We start from the raw sequence: 5,708 nt of genomic DNA, 5'->3' as shown, positions 1-5,708 counted from the left end.
TGGAACCTCTTCATATTTTTCACACCTTTTCAGTCTCTTCATGTTTTTCAGCACACCTTCATGCTCCTCCAATTTTACAGATCGTTTCATGCCCCTCATATTTTTGACACCTTTTGAAGCTCTTCATATTTGTCACACATTTTCAGTCTCTTTATGTTTTTCAACACCGCTTCATGCTCCTCCTATTTTTCAGACCGTGTCATACTCCTCATATTTTTGACACCTTTTGAAGCTCTTCATATGTTTCACATCTTTTGAAGCTCTTCATGTTTTTCAACACCGCTTCATGCTCCTCCTATTTTTCAGCCCGTTTCATGCTCCTCATATTTTTGAAACATTTTTAAGCTCTTCACATTTTTCACACCTTTTCAGGCTCTTCATGTTTTTCAACACCACTTCATCCTCCTCCTGTTTTTAAGACCGTTCATGTCAATCATATTTTTGACACCTTTTTAAGCTCTTCCTATTTTTCACACCTTTTCAGGCTCTTCATGTTTTTGAACAACGTTTCATGCTCCTCCTATTTTTCAGACCGTTTCATGCTCCTCATGCATTTCACACCTTTTGAAGCTCTTCCTATTTTTCACACCTTTTGAAGCTCTTCATGTTTTTTAACACCCTTTCATGCTCCTCCTATGTTTCAGACCGTTTCATGCTCCTCATATTTTTGACACCTTTTCAAGCTCTTCATATATTTCACAGCTTTTCAGGCTCTTCATGTTCTTTAACACCGCTTCATGCTCCTCCTATTTTTCAGACCTTTCATGCTCCTCATATTTTTCACACGTTTTGAAGCTTGACATAATTTCAGAGCTTTTCAGGCTCTTCATGTTTTTGAATACCTCTTCCTGCTCCTCCTATTTTTCAGACCGTTTCATGCTCCTCATATTTTTGACACCTTTTCAAGCTCTTCATATTTTTCACACCTTTTCAGGCTCTTCATGTTCTTTAACACCGCTTCATGCTCCTCCTATTTTTCAGACCGTTTCCTGCTCCTCATATTTTTCACACCTTTTGAAGCTTGACATAATTTCACAGCTTTTCAGGCTATTCATGTTTTTGAATACCGCTTCATGCTCCTCCTATTTTTCAGACCGTTTCATGCTCCTTATATTTTTGACACCTTTTGAAGCTCTTCATATTTTTCACACCTTCTGGCTCTTCATGTTTTTGAATACCGCTTCATGCTCCTCCTATTTTTCAGACCGTATCATGCTCCTCATATATATGACACCTTTTGAAGCTCTTCATATTTTTCACACCTTTTTAGGGTCTTCATGTTTTTCAACACCGCTTCATGCTCCTCCTATTTTTCAGACCATTCATGCTCCTCATATTTTTGACAACCTTTGAAGCTCTTCATATTTTTCACACCTTTTCTGGCTCTTCATGTTTTTGAACTCCGTTTCTTGCTCCTCCAATATTTCAGACCGTTTCATTCTCCTCATATTTTTGACACCTTTTGAAGCTCTTCATACTTTTCACACATTTTCTGGCTCTTCATGTTTTTCAACACCGCTTCATGCTCCTCCTATTTTTCAGACCGTTTCATGCTCGTCATATTGTTGACACCTTTTGAAGCTCTTCATATTTTTCACACCTTTTGTAGCTCTTCATATATTTCACACCTTTTCAGGCTCTTAATGATTTTCAACACCGCTTCATGCTCCTCCTATTTTTCAGACCGTTTCATGCTCCTCATATTGTTGACACCTTTTGAAGCTCTTCATATTTTTCACACCTTTTGAAGCTCTTCATATATTTCACTCCTTTTCAGGCTCTTCATGGTTTTCAACACCGCTTCATGCTCCTCCTATTTTTCAGACCGTTTCATACTCCTCATATTTTTCACACCTTTTGAAGCTCTTCATATTTTTCACACCTTTTCAGGCTCTGCATGTTTTTGAACACCGCTTCATGCTCCTCTTATTTTTCAGACTGTTTCATGATCCTCATATTTTTGACACCTTTTGAAGCTCTTCATATTTTTCACACCTTTTAGGGTCTTCATGTTTTTTACACCGCTTCATGCTCCTCCTATTTTTCAGACCGTTTCATGCTCCTCCTATTTTTGCCACCTTTTGAAGCTCTTCATATTTTTCACACCATTTCAGGCTCTTCATGTTTTTGAACACCGTTTAATGCTCCTCCTATTTTTCAAACCGTTTCATGCTCCTCATGTGTTTGACACCTTTTGAAGCTGTTCATATTTTTCACACCTTTTCAGGCTCCCCATGTTTTTGAACACCGCTTCAGAATCTTCCTATTTTTCAGATCGTTTCATGCTCATCTCATTTTTGACAAATTTTGAAGCTCTTCATATTTCTCACACATTTTGAAGCTCTTCATATTTTTCACACCTTTTGAAGCTGTTCATATATTTCACACCTTTTCAGGCACTTCATGTTTTTCAACACCACTTCATGCTGCTCCTATTTTTCAGAGCCTTTCATGCTAATCTAATTTTTGACACGTTTTGAAGCTCTTCATATTTTTCACACCTTTTGAAGCTCTTCATTCTTTTCACACCTTTTCAGGCTGTTCATGTTTTTGAACACCGCTTATGCTCCCCCTATTTTTTAGACCGTTTCATGCTCCTCATATTTTTGACACCTTTTGAAGCTCTTCATATTTTTCACACCTTTTCAGCCTCTTCATGTTTTTCAACACCACTTCATGCTCCTCGTATTTTTCAGACCATTTCATTCTCCTCATATTTTTGACACCTTTTTAAGCTCTGCCTATTTTTCACAACTTTTCAGGCTCTTCATGATTTTCAACACCGCTTCATGCTCCTCCTATTTATCAGTCCGTTTCATGCTCATCTCATTTTTGACATCTTTTGAAGCTCTTCATATTTTTCACACCTTTTGAATGTCTTCATATTTTTCATATTTTTGAAGCTCTTCATATTTTTCACACGTTTTCAGGCTCTTCATGTTTTTCAATACCACTTCATGCTCCTCCTATTTTTCAGACCGTTTCATGCTCATCTCATTTTTGACAACTTTTGATGCACTTCATATTTTTCGCACCTTTTGAAGCTCTTCGTATATTTCACACATTTTCAGGCTCTTCATGTTTTCAAAACCACTTCATTCTCCTCCTATTTTTCAAACCCCTTCATGCTACACTAATTTTGACACCTTATGAAGCTCTTCATGTTTTTCACACCTTTTCATGCTCTTTATGTTTTTCAACACCGGTTCATGCTCCTCCTATTTTTCAAACCGTTTCATGCTCCTCATATGTTTGACACCTTTTGAAGCTGTTCATATTTTTCACACCTTTTCAGGCTCCCCATGTTTTTGAACACCGCTTCATGCTCCTCCTATTTTTCCGACCGTTTCATGCTCATCTCATTTTTGACACCTTTTGAAGCTCTTCATATTTTTTACACTTTTTGAAGCTCTTCATATTTTTCACACCTTTTCAGGCTCTTCATGTTTTTCAACACAACTTCATGCTCCTCCTATTTTTCAGACCGTTTCATGCTGCTCATATTTTTGACACCTTTTGAAGCTCTTCATATTTTTCACACCTTTTGAAGCTCTTCATATATTTCACTCCTTTTCTGGCTCTTCATGATTTTCAACACCGCTTCATGCTCCTCCTATTTTTCAGACCGTTTCATGCTCCTCATATTGTTGACACCTTTTGAAGCTCTTCATATTTTTCACACCTTTTGAAGCTCTTCATATATTTCACTCCTTTTCAGGCTCTTCATGATTTTCAACACCGCTTCATGCTCCTCCTATTTTTCAGACCGTTTCATACTCCTCATATTTTTCACACCTTTTGAAGCTCTTCATATTTTTCACACCTTTTCAGGCTCTTCATGTTTTTGAACACCGCTTCATGCTCCTCCTATTTTTCAGACCGTTTCATGCTCCTCATATTTCTGACAATTTTGGAACCTCTTCATATTTTTCACACCTTTTCAGTCTCTTCATGTTTTTCAGCACACCTTCATGCTCCTCCAATTTTACAGATCGTTTCATGCCCCTCATATTTTTGACACCTTTTGAAGCTCTTCATATTTGTCACACATTTTCAGTCTCTTTATGTTTTTCAACACCGCTTCATGCTCCTCCTATTTTTCAGACCGTGTCATACTCCTCATATTTTTGACACCTTTTGAAGCTCTTCATATGTTTCACATCTTTTGAAGCTCTTCATGTTTTTCAACACCGCTTCATGCTCCTCCTATTTTTCAGCCCGTTTCATGCTCCTCATATTTTTGAAACATTTTTAAGCTCTTCACATTTTTCACACCTTTTCAGGCTCTTCATGTTTTTCAACACCACTTCATCCTCCTCCTGTTTTTAAGACCGTTCATGTCAATCATATTTTTGACACCTTTTTAAGCTCTTCCTATTTTTCACACCTTTTCAGGCTCTTCATGTTTTTGAACAACGTTTCATGCTCCTCCTATTTTTCAGACCGTTTCATGCTCCTCATGCATTTCACACCTTTTGAAGCTCTTCCTATTTTTCACACCTTTTGAAGCTCTTCATGTTTTTTAACACCCTTTCATGCTCCTCCTATGTTTCAGACCGTTTCATGCTCCTCATATTTTTGACACCTTTTCAAGCTCTTCATATATTTCACAGCTTTTCAGGCTCTTCATGTTCTTTAACACCGCTTCATGCTCCTCCTATTTTTCAGACCTTTCATGCTCCTCATATTTTTCACACGTTTTGAAGCTTGACATAATTTCAGAGCTTTTCAGGCTCTTCATGTTTTTGAATACCTCTTCCTGCTCCTCCTATTTTTCAGACCGTTTCATGCTCCTCATATTTTTGACACCTTTTCAAGCTCTTCATATTTTTCACACCTTTTCAGGCTCTTCATGTTCTTTAACACCGCTTCATGCTCCTCCTATTTTTCAGACCGTTTCCTGCTCCTCATATTTTTCACACCTTTTGAAGCTTGACATAATTTCACAGCTTTTCAGGCTATTCATGTTTTTGAATACCGCTTCATGCTCCTCCTATTTTTCAGACCGTTTCATGCTCCTTATATTTTTGACACCTTTTGAAGCTCTTCATATTTTTCACACCTTCTGGCTCTTCATGTTTTTGAATACCGCTTCATGCTCCTCCTATTTTTCAGACCGTATCATGCTCCTCATATATATGACACCTTTTGAAGCTCTTCATATTTTTCACACCTTTTTAGGGTCTTCATGTTTTTCAACACCGCTTCATGCTCCTCCTATTTTTCAGACCATTCATGCTCCTCATATTTTTGACAACCTTTGAAGCTCTTCATATTTTTCACACCTTTTCTGGCTCTTCATGTTTTTGAACTCCGTTTCTTGCTCCTCCAATATTTCAGACCGTTTCATTCTCCTCATATTTTTGACACCTTTTGAAGCTCTTCATACTTTTCACACATTTTCTGGCTCTTCATGTTTTTCAACACCGCTTCATGCTCCTCCTATTTTTCAGACCGTTTCATGCTCGTCATATTGTTGACACCTTTTGAAGCTCTTCATATTTTTCACACCTTTTGTAGCTCTTCATATATTTCACACCTTTTCAGGCTCTTAATGATTTTCAACACCGCTTCATGCTCCTCCTATTTTTCAGACCGTTTCATGCTCCTCATATTGTTGACACCTTTTGAAGCTCTTCATATTTTTCACACCTTTTGAAGCTCTTCATATATTTCACTCCTTTTCAGGCTCTTCATGGTTTTCAACA

Source organism: Dama dama, unplaced genomic scaffold (genome assembly GCF_033118175.1).
Source record: "Dama dama isolate Ldn47 unplaced genomic scaffold, ASM3311817v1 ptg000020l, whole genome shotgun sequence".
In the NCBI taxonomy this organism is placed as follows: domain Eukaryota; kingdom Metazoa; phylum Chordata; class Mammalia; order Artiodactyla; family Cervidae; genus Dama; species Dama dama.
The sequence above is the reverse complement of the archived record's forward strand: the minus strand, read 5'-3'. Positions refer to the sequence as shown.